Raw genomic sequence first — 14444 nt, 5'->3', positions numbered from 1 at the left:
ACATTCATGAATCAAATCAAGTAATGGTATAATGATATTCAAAAAGCATCCAATAATTATATGATGTCTTTTTATTCGAGGTTTCTTGATTTGACAGCAAAGTTCTTTTAAACTTTGATGTTTTAAGTCTAGTGTGCTTTGATTACGTGAGTCGTGATGTTGAGTTCCATACTGATGTAATGGTGCGAATGCAATAATTTCATTTTATGATTGTTATCAAATTATGAATATTTTTGGAATCTGGGTCATACTTTTTATGGAAGAAACTATTTCTGCAACTTTTCACTAGCAATCTGTAAGGTTGCACTTGTGAATCGTCATTGAATATTAAAGGGTAGTACTAGACTTGGATTTTGAGTTGAACTTATATTCCTAGTGGTTGTATATGCACTTTCTCAATTGCATAAATCTCGCAAGATTGGAACATCAAGGAGTTCTTAGATGTCAATGGTAATAAAGATCTATTAACCTGGTTATCAAATGATTGTGAGAAACAAGTGCTCCCATGCTTGTGCCCATTAAGAAAAACACTACCATTTTTCCATATGGCGGGAAGGTGGCACTGCCCTCACTTAATTTTTATGATCCATAGGGAATGTGCCCTTCCCCGAGATACTTGTTTCTCCTCTAGTGTTCAAGGGTCATGATATGCCCCTCCTCTAATGTTGGAGGGTTATGATTTGTTGATTCTCCTCCACAACTGGACGGCCACTTTTCATTACTTCAAAACACTATAGGAGATGACACGGCAAAAAGGGACATTCTCTAGGACACTTCTGCTTGGCGAAGAGCACACACTTGGCATGCATGTCCACAAGAGCATTACCCAAAAAGATATATACAATCAAAGCATTCCAAGCGACAAGGGATCTTTTGTAGGACACTTCACATTTGGCAAAGAGCACGATAATTGACATACATATTCACAAGGGCAACATCCAACATAACATTCTACTCCATGTACGCTTTGTCGTACGTGTCGAAGCTGGGAACTTGCACGTGCATTTTTACTCTCCCTAGGCTCATCACACTAGTAAACTCCCTTTATAACTTAAGTTAAAGGTCAATAGGGACTAAGCCCACTAGAATGTCATAATAACTAATATCTAATTCTCCTAAATGATTTTCTCATGTTAAACTGATCATTTAATATGGGGAAGTACCAGGGGAGGAAAAGCTAGAATATTGGTAAGGCTAGCAGGCCAGTCTCAGTAGGGATCCAAAGAGGGATCATCTGCAAAAAGCAATGTGCATCAATGGGCTTCAAAGACCCTAAGGTTCAACCCATTAAGACTTCCAAAAGGCTTAGGTTCCAAAATTAAATGAAATATTCAATGGTCAAGCCTTAGGGAAAATTTGGATGCTTGTGGGAAGACTCGAAAGTTTTCCCACATCCCTATCAAGGAAGGGGCGAGCCATTTTTGTAGGGGATGAGAGAGAAACACACACACACTCTTCCAAGCTCCCCTTTACACAAAGGGCATAGTGGACACATCTCAACTTCCTAGCCCAGTTGCCGCCATAGAGGTGGACCTATGAGAAATTATGCTAGAGTACATTTAGTTTAATTCATTTAAAAACACTTGATAAAAGAACCAATAGGCATTAAGCTCTCTAGAAGACTATTGGATAGTCTCCCAAGGGGTCCAATGAGCATTCAGCAGCCCAATGGCTTGCCTCATTCCTATTGGCCAAAAGACTAAGAGGTCCAATGAGAGATTAATTGAATTGTTTAAATACCTAAAGCTCTCACAAAAGGGGAAAGGGGGAACACGTCACAAGGCTAGCAATTATGCTTCTAATTTCCTATTGGCTAAGCCTGGCATGAGCCAATGAGGGGCCAACAAGAGGAATTAGCAAGAGGGGTCGACCAAGAGAGAGAGGGGGCTGATTTTTGCAAGGCATTATCACACACACACTCACACAAACTCATGCGTGAAGTAAAGAAGACTATCTCCTTCTCAAAGCTTTAATGGAAAGCTCATCATCTACTCCAAGCTTGTGAGAAGGGAGGCCTACACCAACAACTCTTGGCTTTGTGATGCAAATCCAACCAAGAGCCAAGCTTCAATGCATGCTCATCTCCTCTACCATGCTAATTACTAAGCTATGCTAAGCTATTAAGAGTGATTATGTGAGGAGAAATACTTCTTTCTCGTAAGAATACTTCTTCTTCCTCTCGATCTACTCTCATACCCCGCTAGCTCTCACCATCTTCGAAGGTGTGTGAGGTGTGTGAGGTCCTGGGTCTAAGACCGTGAGGGAATTGATGTTGTGTTTTCAAGTGTAAGCTTGGTGCTTGAAGCTTCCATCTTCATTGCACCAGCAAGTTATTTAAGGAACACAAAGTATTGTATTGTAAAATGTCTCCCTTGATGGGGGAAACCTATACTACAAAGCCTTTTGGAGGGGGGACTGGCTCCATGTAAATCCGATCCTCAACTGTTGTCAATAGCTTAATTTCTCTCTCTTTTTGAAGTATTGGTTCATGCCTATCTAACTAGGTGTTATGCTTTTGTTGCTCTCTCCATCCAAGCACTCTTGTTATGCTCATTAGGAATCTATTCTTATTGAAATACTCACTATGTCTATGTTATTTTCCGCTACACACAAGTTACTGGACATTAAATGTTACATTGGTATCAAAGCACAAGGTTTCTCTTTTCTTGCTCAAGAAGAGAGGTCCTCAAGCTAAGTATAGATGGTTGGTATTATTAATTGCAATTGCATAAGTAGAATAGGGATTTTTCAGCTTTGTAGTGCACCTGCTTCATGCAAATAACGGGGCATCACCGTCAAGAGCTATGGTCTTAATAGTGGAGTCCTACAGGGCTTGCCTACGGCTTAACCACTATTGAGCTATTAGAAGTTTGACAGGAGCCAGGGTTGTTTTGGTGGTGAAAGACCCTCTCTTCTATTCCTTGCAATGAATGGTATTCGAGCCAAGGGTACAGGAGCTTGAGTGCTTTTCTAAAGGGGTTAAGAGGATTAGCAACCAGGGCTTGAAGTGCCAAAGTACACTTAAAAATTTTACACCTAAAGTTTGTTAGAATGTCTGACAATAGTAAAGAGAGTAAAATTCATGTTGATAGCTTTGATTTTTCTAATGAATAGGCTACTAATGATGCCCCTATGCTTGTTAATTACCTTGTTACTAGGCTTCAACAAGCCATGGGCAATCCATGCCTCCAAGGTGAAGTGCAACGGTAGCTACGTGCTCATGGGATTCTCCAAACTCCCCACCAAGAAGAGAGAGTACTCAGGAAGCCTCCTTGTGAGACTTCCAAAAGAGGCCTCTTTCCGATAAGGGAAGAAGAAGAGGATCCCTACGAAGGGCTCAAAAATCTACTACTTGACGACACATTTCCTTCCCAAAGGAGAACTCAAGTTTCAATGGTAGAGCCCCCACCGAGAAAACGAGAAAGAAGTGAGTCTCCTGCCACCTTGGCAGAGATGACTCCACGAAGACGGCGGGCAAAACGCTCTCCAACATCCCCTAAACGGAGAAGACCATCGCACACTTCTTTACACCATAATTCAAAGAGGGATGAGAGAAAACAAGAGAAGAAAAAGGTGAGAAAGAGGTCACCCTCTTCTCCATCTTCCTCATTCTCTTCCTCTTCTGAAGAAAGTGATGGTGCAGACAAGGAGGAACAAGGGAAGAAAAAGGCGAGAAATAGGTCACCCTCTTCTCCATCCTCCTCGAATTCTTCCTCTTCTGAAGAAAGTGATGGTGCAACTCTTGAACCACCTAAAAGAAGAAGCGATAGGAAATCCTATGCCGCGTGGAAGAGGTCGTCCAAGCTCAAAAAGTTCAAAGAGGGAGGAAAGAACATCCCTTTCCTTACCTACGATGGCACCTTTGGTGGTACGGACAAAGCCTTGGCCTTCATCCAACAATTCAATGCAGTGTTTCGAGATGAGGGCTTTACAGAGTCCTCTAAGCTATGCCATGTAGCTATGTGTTTTCAAAAGTCCGCCAGGTTATGGTGGTCTAGCCTACGAGCAAACGGTGAAGCTCCACAAACATGGAAAGCTTTAAGAGCTTCCATCATGAAGCAGTTTTTGGCTATCGATGCCAAAGACAAAGTACTCACCGAATGGCGAAGCTTGAAGCTCTCTCCCTACGAATCTATTCACAAATATGTAGACAAGTTTTGGGACTTACATCTCAAAGCCGTTGTCTTCAAAAAGATGGATTTTGGAGAGCAAAAACAACAAATTTGTGCAGGTTTAATTGAAGATGGCGGAGTATGTCAACTCCCACATCATATCTGCGGTCATACACCATACCATGGTGGCTTCACAAATCAATTTCCAATAAGGGGCTAAGAGAAATTTTGAGCCCACGGAGAACAAGGACTGTAATAACAAGCCTAAGGGGAAGGACCATGTCCAAAAGTCTCCCAAAGGCAATGCCAACAACAAGAAACTAAGGAGAAGGGAGTTTATAAAGGCAAAAATAAGCTCTCTCCTAAAGAGCTAAAGCGTTATCGTAAAGAGATGTTTCAAGTATAGGGAGCAAGAGCATGCCTATCGTGCTTGTCTCCACAAGAACACACGAAATGAGCCTCCTAGAGCTACCTTGGCCGAAATCCAAGAAGAGGATGCTCATCACAAAGGATCTCCTCTATGCCATGCTTGGGGAAAGGTAAGAGAACATGATTCTTTTATTCTCTTTGACCCTAGTTCTACTCATAATTTCATATCCACAGAGTTGGCCACCAAGCTAGGCATCCAAGCCTATGAGATGGGAGATGTCCTACCTACCGATGGTGCTTTCAAGGGGCAAGAAGCCTCAGTCACTCCCTAAAATTGGGAAATCGAGGCTCCATGTCCAAAGCTATGTGGACAAGAAGGATTTCTTTATCTCTCCTCTCAAGCACAAGGATGTAATCCTAGGGGCACCATGGTTTGATTGCATGGCTACCAATGCTAAATTCCTTGAAAGGCAACTCTACTTTAGGTTTAGGGAAAAAGATACGTACATAGATGCTAAGGAGTTGGGTAACACCATACCCATTGTACATACGCAAGCTTTCAATAAGTCAATAAAGAGCTCTATTTGTGTCTATATGATTTTTGTTAAAGATTCTAAAAATGAACCTAATGCTTTAGCAAAAGAAAATATAAACAATCACAAGGAATTAGAGTTATCCAAATTTCTCAAGGGATTTCAAGATGTTTTTATTGACGACATCCCTTGTGAACTACCTCCTAAATGAGGTAATGATGACCATGCAATTGAACTTCTTCCAGGAAGTTCACCGCCTAATAAACCTTCTTATAGAGTTTCTCAAGGTCAACAAGAGGAGATTATGCGGCAAGTGCATGATTTAGTTGAGAAGGGTATGGTTAGGCCTAGCTCATCTCCATTTTGTTCACCAATTTTATTAGTGCAAAAGAAAGATGACATGTATTGTATGTGTGTCGACTATAGACCACTAAATAGGGTCACTATCAAAAATAGGTTTCCCGTTCCACGAGTAGAAGACCTATTTAATAAGCTACAAGGATTGACCTAAAAAGTGGCTACCATCAAATAAGGATAGTAGATCAAGACATTGTGAAGACCGCATTTCGTACTACGTTTGGTCTTTATGAGTATATTGTCGTGCCTTTTGGCTTGACCAACGCACCAGCCACATTTAACCGCTTGATGGAGAAGCTATTCAAGCCTCATCAAACCTTTACTGGAGTGTTTTTTGATGATATAATCATCTACTCTAATTCACTAGACCAACACAAACAACATCTCCAGGTAATATTTCAAGTCTTACGAGAGAATAAACTTTATATTAATCGAAAGAAAGTGAGTTTTTAAGAGATTCAATATTTAGGTCACATTATCTCTCAAGATGGCATCCAAATGGATCCATCAAAGCTAGAGGTAATAAAAGGATGGCCTAATCCAAGGAATCTACATGAACTTGCATACTATAGACGCTTCATAGAAAAATTCTCACAAATCACGGGACCATTACATGACCTAACAAAGAAAAACGTTAGGTATACATGGTCTACCAAGGAGAAAAATGCTTTCAAAAATCTTATCTCTCAACTTGTGCTTACACTGCCGGATCTCTCAAAGACATTTGAGGTCCAATGTGACACTTGTGGTGATTGCCTTGGAGCTGTTTTGCTCCAAGAAGGGCACGCCATAGCCTATGAAAGTCGAAGGCTCGATCTTGTTGAGCAAGCTCTAGGTGTATATGAAAAGGAACTCCTCGTAGTTCTACATGCCTTAGACTCGTGGAAGCACTATTTATTGGGGACTCCTTTCATTTTGCGGACGGATCACCAAAGCCTTAAGTACTTTATGACGTAGACCAAGCTCTACGACAAACAAATGAGGTGGGAAAATTTTCTTTCGCAATTTCATTTTCATATTGCTCACATTGTTAGCAAGCATAATCAAGTAGCCGATGCACTCTCAAGACGGCCGAGAGTAAATGCGCTTTCCATAGCAACTCCTAATGATCTATCTTCTATGATAGATGAGTACGCTATTGATCCCGATTTTAGAGATGTGATTTCAACCCTTGCACTAGGGAAGAAAGAAGAACCATTTACCCTACAAGATGGTTATCTTCTCTATGGTAATATACTATGCATTACTATTAACTCACTACGTGAGAAAGTAATGTATGAATCCCATGCTCCTCCTTATGTGGGCCATAGAGGGAATCAGTCTACCTTAAAAGGGATAGAAACATATTTTTATTGGCCTACCGTGAAAGCAAACATACAGAGTATGTTTCAAAATGTGTGGTATGCCAAAAGACGAAGTTTGATAGAGGGAAGCAACTTGGATTGCTTCAACCTTTGCCAATCCCTAATTCACCATGGGAGAGCATATCCATGGATTTTATCTTTGGATTGCCCAAGTCTATCCATGGGAATACAGGAATATGGACGATAGTAGATAGGTTTAGCAAACAAGCACATTTCATACCTGTCAAAAATCAAAGCCTATCAAATGGCAACCCTCTTTATATCACAAATCTTCAAGTACCATGGCTTGCCAATGTCCATAGTGTCGGATAGAGATCCTAGAATGACCAGTAATTTTTGGAAGGGTCTTTTTGAGAATTTAGGTACAAGGCTAAACTTCTCTTCGGCCTATCATCCCCAAACGGTTGGCCAAAGTGAAATAGCTGACCTAATAATTCTTGATCTACTAAAAGCCTATGTAACAAAAGTAGATCAAAGGTCCCAATGGGAGAAGTACTTACCCTTAGTGGAGTATGCTTACAATAACACTGTACATACTTCCATAGGAAGCACCTTTCGAGGTAATTGAGGGAAGATCCAAAAGTCCCCTGCTATTAAGGTACACGGGAAGATCTTCGTTGCAGATGAGTATAGTCGAGACCTACAAGAATCTTTCCAAAAGATTAAGGATGATATCTCTATCTCACAACAAAGGCAAAAGGCTGCTCCTGCTGCTAATAAGCACATAAGAGCTCAAGCCTTTAAAGAAAATGATTGGGTCTTGCTTAAATTTCCTAAGGCTCGATTAAGGCACATGATGGGCAAGAATCCTACGGGACACCAAAAGTACTATGCTAAATTAGCAAAAAGGTACTATGGTCCCTTCCAGATTCTTAGACCAATCAATGAGATGGCCTATCAACTCAAGTTGCCCAGTCATTGGATCATACATGATGCTTGTGAGCCTACTAAAGCCTTACAAAGGAGAGCCACCTCAAGAACCAACTATTGAAGACCCACCGGAGATCAAGGACCAAGAAGAGCTGTTGCAGCCCGAGTCTATTCTCCGACATGAAGACAAGGTATTGACAGGCACTAAGATTATCCGACAGTATCTTATTAAGTTTAAGAACTATCCTTTTGAAGATGCTAGATGGATGCAAGGCATACAATTAAAAGATAACCTAAACCTTGTCAATGCTTACAATGCTTCCCTAGAGTAAGCAAACGTAAAAATGTTTAAAATGAACAAAGTTTTTGTCTTATAAGACTCTCTTTTCTTTATTGAGCACAAATGTTAAGAAGTATGCATGCTTAGAATCAAGTTTGCAGACGACGTCTCCCAAACACCAAGTAGAGCTTGTCACTCTTTGTAACTTTTAATGGCCTAGTAACTTGTGTGTTAGAAGTATGCATGCTTAGAATCAAGTTTGCGGAGACGACGTCTCCCAAACACCAAGTAGAACTTGTCACTCTTTGTAAATTTTAATGGCCTAGTAACTTGTGTGTAGCGGAAAATAGCATGAACATAGTGAGCATTTCGTTAGAATAGATTCCTAATGAGAATAACAAGAGTGCTTGGGTGGAGAGAGCAACAAAAAGTATAACACCTAGTTAAATAGCATGAACAATACTTCAAAAGAGAGAGAAATTAAGCTATTGACAACAGTTGAGGACCAGATTTTCATGGAGCCGGTCCCCCCTCCAAAAGGCTTTGTATGGTTTCTCCCATCAAGAGAGACATTTTACAATACAATTCTTTGTGTTCCTTCAATACTAGTTAGTGCAATGAAGATGAAAGCTTCAAGCACTAAGCAAAACACTTATCAAACACAACATCAATTCCCTCACGGTCTCATACCCAAGACCTCACACACCTTCGAAGATGGTGAGAGCTAGTGGAGTATGAGAGTAGATTGAGAGGAGGAAGGAGTAGCATTACGAGAAAGATGTACATCTCCTCACATAATCACTCATATTAGCATAGCTTAGCTTAGTAATTAGCATGGTAGAGGAGGTGAGCATGCATTGAAGCTTGGCTCTTGGTTGGATTTGCATCACAAAGCCAAGAGTTGTTGGTGTAGGCCTCCCTTCTCACAAGCTTGGAGTAGGTGATAAGCTTTCCATTAAAGCTTGAGAAGGAGAGAGAGAGAGTCTTCTTACTCCACACATGGACTAGCGTGAGTGTGTATGCAATAATGCCTTGAGAAAATCAGCCCCCTCTCTCCCTTGGTCAACCCCTCTTGCTATTTGCTCATGCTCACACCCTATTGGACCTCTCCAGGCTTATTAGCCAAAGGAATTTCAAGAGCATAAGTGATAGCCTTCTCACATGTGTCCCCTTTCCCATTTTGTGAGAGCTTTAGGTAATTAATTAATGCAACTAAACTCTCATTGGACCCCTTTGTCTCCTTGCCAATAGGAATCAGGCAAGCCATTGGGCTGTTGAATGCTCATTGGACCCCTTGGGAGACTGTCCAATAGTCTTCTAGAGAGCTTGATTCCTATTGGTTCTTTTATCAAGTGTTTTTAAATTAATTAAACTATATTTACTCTAGCCTAATTCTCATCGGTCCACCTCCATGGCCATCCAATAGGATTTGAGTACACCTTGTGGGCATCTGGGCTAGGGAGCTGACATGTGTCCCTCTTTCCCCTTGTGTAAAGGAAGGTTGTGAGTGTGTGTGTGTGTGTGTGTGTGTGTTTCTCTCTCATCCCCTACTTCCAAGGCTCGCCCCCTCCTAAGTAGGACTCTTTGAATACTTTTTGGCACACACATTAAGCATCCAATTTTCCTAGTGATTAACCTTTGGACACAATCTTTGAATTTTGGAACCTTAGCACTACAAGAGGCTATTCATATTAGCGACGCTCACACAGCGACGCTAAAAAAAAAATAATCCCGGCATCGCTATGAGCGTCGCAAATTTACTTGTAAATTTGCGACGCTCATAGCGACGCCGGCTGGGCTAAAAAAAATAACAGAGAGCGCCCAAAAACTCAGATCTCAGATCTGAGTTTTTCGGCGCCCTCAAGCAAGGAGCAGGTAACGCTCTCCCTCTCTCTCTCTCTCTCTCTCTCTTTCTTCTCCACACACACACACACACACACACACACACACACACACGAGGGGAGGAAGGAGAGCCAGGTATGCTCCTTCCCTCTCCTCACTCTCATGTTCCCTTCCCCTCTTTCTCTCTCCCTCTCCCTCTCTCTCTCTCTCTCACACACACACACACACACACACAGTGTTTTTGAGAGAGAGAGAGAGAGAGAGAGAGAGAGAGAGAGAGAGAGAATACAAACATAAACAAAAACGCACACACACATACATTAAAAAATAAATTAAAAAATTGAGAGAGGAAAAGAGAGAGAGAGAGCATGCATAAACAAAAAACACACACATTGAGAGAGGAAAAGAGAGAGAGAGCATGCATAAACAAAAAACGCACACATTGAGAGAGGAAAAGAGAGAGAGAACATGCATAAACAAAAAACGTACACATTGAGAGAGAAAAGAGAGAGAAAACATGCATAAACAAAAAAACACACACACATTGAGAGAGAAAGAGAGAGAAACTAATTTAATGTCGTAGGAAACTAATTAAAATTAAAAGACCTAAAGATCTAGCCGACGAGGAGTTGAACTCAAGACCTATTATTCAAGAGGGAAATGGCATAACCAATCTATCATACTTGGCATGGGTGATAGAAAGGTTATACCATTTATCTCTTTTTATTGGCACACACATCCACACACATGCACACACAGAAGAAGAAGAGAGTTATAACGTCGTAGGAAACTATCCTAAAAGACGTTAAAGATTATGTTAGATGTAGACTTACGTTAAATTAAATTTAGGTTTATTTAAGTTAAATTAGATTAGATTTAGGTTTATTTAAGTTAAATTAGATTAGATTTAGGTTTATTTTTAGTTAGATTTACGTTTATTTACGCTAGATTTAGATTTACGTTATATTAGATTAGATTTAGGTCTCCATAGACTGCGATGCCTGCATGAAGCGGGTGAAGAAAGCCCTCAATGGAATATAGGGTATTGCTGCCTTCACTCATGGTGGGCTCCGTCGATCCAAAAGTACTGGTGAAATGTCTTCAGAAGATAGGGAAGAAGGTGGATCTTCAAGGCGGCAAGAGTCACTACATCCCCGACAATGACCATCTAGACAACCTCTAGTCATTCAACAGCAACTTCAAAGTTAGTAACAAGAGCAAGAACGGTCCAAAGGGCCAATTGCTGTCGTCAGATGTGGATGGAGATGAGGCAGCGTCACCGCCGGAAGTTAACTCTCATATCTTTAGTGATGAGAATGCCAACTCTTGCCGAGTTATGTGAAAAATTATGTGTTAAATCAGTTTTAAGGTTCTTATAATCCCTATTAGTTTAGTTCTTTGTTTTTAATATAACATAATTTACGTTAGATTTAGATTTATGTTATATTAGATTAGACTTAGGTTTATTTAGGTTTACCCACACACACACACACACACACACACAAGAAGAAGAGAGTTTTAACGTCGTAGGAAACTATCCCAAAAGACGTTAAAGATTAGGTTAGATGTAGACTTACGTTAAATTAGATTTACGTTTATTTAGATTTACGCTTATTTACGTTAGATCGAGTCCACGCAAGAATTACTTACGGTTTAGGGTTTAGAGTTAGACGAACAGCGAAAAGATCTACTGTGAAAAGATGTTAAGATGCTGTGAAGTGCTACAGCTAGAGAAGAGGCAAAGGGGTTTTGTCCACTACATGCAGTATCATGTAGACGTGGGTCTGTAGATTTCTTGTACCCACAAATATAGGTATTGACCAATAAAGACGAGATTATAACCCGGTGGTTCTGATCTCCGTGCACCTCTAGACCGAGGTGTGCGGGGATTGGACATGACTAGAGAATGTGAGGTAGAGAGAGAGAGAGAGAGAGAGAGAGAGAGAGAGAGAGAGAGATAAGACGAAGAATGCCAATAGAATATTAAATTTGTTGCCCAGGTTATAAGATTTTTATCCTCATTATGAGTAGTGACGAGGATGTGGGACCGTCCAACCGAAACACCTATCTCTCAACGAGGGTCTTATGTCCTTGTAATCAATGGAAGCATGTTGTGCGACGGACAAGACGTGTTTCTTTGCAGCACGTTCGCGAATTTGACGAGTTCGATCCATCTATTATAGATCGAGTTTTTGCCAATTATAACTCGTCGGACTCTGACGCTGGCCAACAAGCAGCAATCTTGCAACCCAATAGACGTGTTCGCAGGCGCTTTGGTCAAGCAGCATATGTGAGGCCACAAGATGTAGCCTCTGACAGCTCGGGGGATGATCATGCAGAGCACATTTCCAACGAGGCAATGTTTGAGCCCGAGACTGATGAAATGATCGAGACGATCATGGATTCAGAAAGGCTTATCTATGATGATATGAAAAGTGAAGCCGATACGCCATTGTATAATGGAGCACGTATGTTTAGATTGAAAGCACTCCTGGTTCTTCTCAACATGCATGCAAAGTTTGGATGGAGTGACACTAGCGTCACAGCGCTTTTCAGGTGATCTATTACAATTAGTTTACTTTAATAAAACTCTAAATGTATAATGATCTGATAGATTTTTACACGACTGTATCGTATTTTTATGTTGTGTAGATTGCTTAAAGAGCACATACTACCAGCTGACAATGTGATGCCAGATTCCCGAGATGAAGCAAGAAAGATTTTGCGAAACTTGGGGATGGATTACAATTCTATCCACGCTTGTCCTAATGACTGCATTCTTTTCAGAGGGGAATACATAGACATGGAGAAGTGTCCGAAATGTGATTCCGAAAGATATCGAGTAGATCTCCACGGGACAAAAATTCCACAAAAGGTTTTGCGACATTTTCCTCTGCTTCCTCGCATCAAGAATTTCTTCGAATGTAAGTCCATGGCCGCCCTAGCATCATGGCATGAGGAGAATAAATCTTCGGATGGTGTGCTACGAATTCCTGCAGATTGCGCAGCCTGGAAACATATAGATGGAACATGGTCGGATTTTGCCAGGGAAGCTCGAAATTTGCGCTTAGGCCTGGCTATGGATGGCGTAAATCCATTTGGTCAAAGATCAACATCTTATAGTGTATGGCCCGTTGTCATCGTCAACTACAACATTCCCCCATGGTTGACTACGAAGAAGGGGCGCCTATGGCTAAGCTTGATTGTGCCAGGGCGATATAAAGTGGAGAATATGGATGTGTATCTTCGTCCACTATTGGAAGAGCTACAACAATTGTGGATTGGCATAGAGGTGGTGGATATGAGCCGACACATAGGACGACGGAATGCTTTGATCAGAGGCATTCTAATGTGGACCATGCATGACTATCCCGGGCTAACAGAATGCTCAGGTGATCTATTGACACTCCTCACTCAGACACTGTAAATCTTGTTTTTTCCCATAGTTGATCTATTATCATGTGTATACATGCACGGCTTCAAACAAGCGGATACAGAGCATGTGTCACATGTGGACCTAGACTGAATGCACGTAGGGCGCCCTCACTGAAGAAGCAAATCTACGAAGGTCATCAAGCGTATCTTCCAGAGAATCATGTGTTATTCGACGGCTTTTTGGGAAGAGAGCCACCAAGGATGTCTGCACAAGCATGGTTAGAGCAGAAGGAGATGTGCGATGACGGATTGCCTCCAGGGATGAAGAGACTATCTCTATGGTACGAGTTACCATACTGGCCCCGACTCATGATCAATCACTTGCTCGATCCAATGCACATATTCAAGAATGTGGGTAATCTACTATGGGACCATTTGACCGGCAAGAAAGATACTTTGGGAGCCAGAGTTGACCTTAGAAATGTGGATCGTATGGAGCAATATTGGCCGCAAACAGCGTCTGATGGATCGATAAAACTCCCTAAAGCACCATGGATTTTCACAGGAGCCCAAGAACTCAAAGTAAAAGAGACCATTCGATCTTTGCGGACCCCCACTGGCGTAATGCACTCGCTCCGAACTTGTTTTACTAAAGAAGGAAAGCTTACCGGTTTGAAGTCACACGATTGGCATAAAATGTGTCAGGTACGTTCATAGTGGACTTTAATATCATTGCATAAAATGTGGACTTTAATATCATTGCTGCACATACTTTACAGTTTATTTTACCGGTTGCCATTGAGGGATGTTTGTCTCTCGACATCCGTAACACAATCTACAAACTTGCAAAGCTGGTGCAATGGATCTCACAAAAGGAGATCAACGTAGACTCCATACCATTCGCCAAACTAAATGCTGCGGAGCTTGTGCGCATGTTTGAGAAACATTTTCCTACTACCATGCTAACCATTCAGGTGCATCTTCTTGTTCACATAGTTGATGAGGTGGAAATAGCTGGCATAGTTCATTCCAGATGGATGTTCTTCTTAGAAAGTTTCATGAAAACGCTTAAGGGATATGTGCGTCAAAAGGCACGTCCGGAGGGTAGCATGGCAGAAGGTTGGTTGGTATCAGAGTCCCTAGTGTACATTGGAGAGTGGCTAGATGGATTTGATAAAGCCCGGGATACGCTATGGCGAACCATAGATGATGAGCGCATATCTGGGATTGTCATGTGCAATCTCGGTGTTGAGAAGAAGATGACGGAAGATCTAGAGGCTAAAATCAACCGATTTTGCATGCTTCACAATCCAGTGATGCAAAAGTGGATTTCACAATATGA

The sequence above is a fragment of the Adiantum capillus-veneris genome, chromosome 27 (genome assembly GCF_014529385.1).
Source record: "Adiantum capillus-veneris isolate H3 chromosome 27, ASM1452938v2, whole genome shotgun sequence".
Taxonomy (NCBI): domain Eukaryota; kingdom Viridiplantae; phylum Streptophyta; class Polypodiopsida; order Polypodiales; family Pteridaceae; genus Adiantum; species Adiantum capillus-veneris.
This window is presented reverse-complemented; position numbering follows the sequence as displayed.